A 225-nucleotide genomic window follows, 5' to 3' on the forward strand; every position below is an offset into this window, starting at 1 on the left:
CAGAGACAGGGCAAGAGAAAGAGACAGAGGGACATCAGTAAGTAAAAAGGCAGAAAGACAAAAGTAGAGTATCAAAAGCAGAGATCAAGAAAGGAGAAGAGATGAAACTGAGAAATTGCATGGATAGAAATGCGGAGGGCAGAGAGGTGGGGAGAGAGGGAGAGGGTGCGACAGAGACAGAAAGGTCAACCTTAAGGGACAGGCAGAGTGGGAAAGGCCCCCAGG

The sequence above is a fragment of the Propithecus coquereli genome, unplaced genomic scaffold (assembly GCF_000956105.1).
Source record: "Propithecus coquereli isolate 6110/MARCELLA unplaced genomic scaffold, Pcoq_1.0 Scaffold164, whole genome shotgun sequence".
Taxonomy (NCBI): Eukaryota; Metazoa; Chordata; class Mammalia; order Primates; family Indriidae; genus Propithecus; species Propithecus coquereli.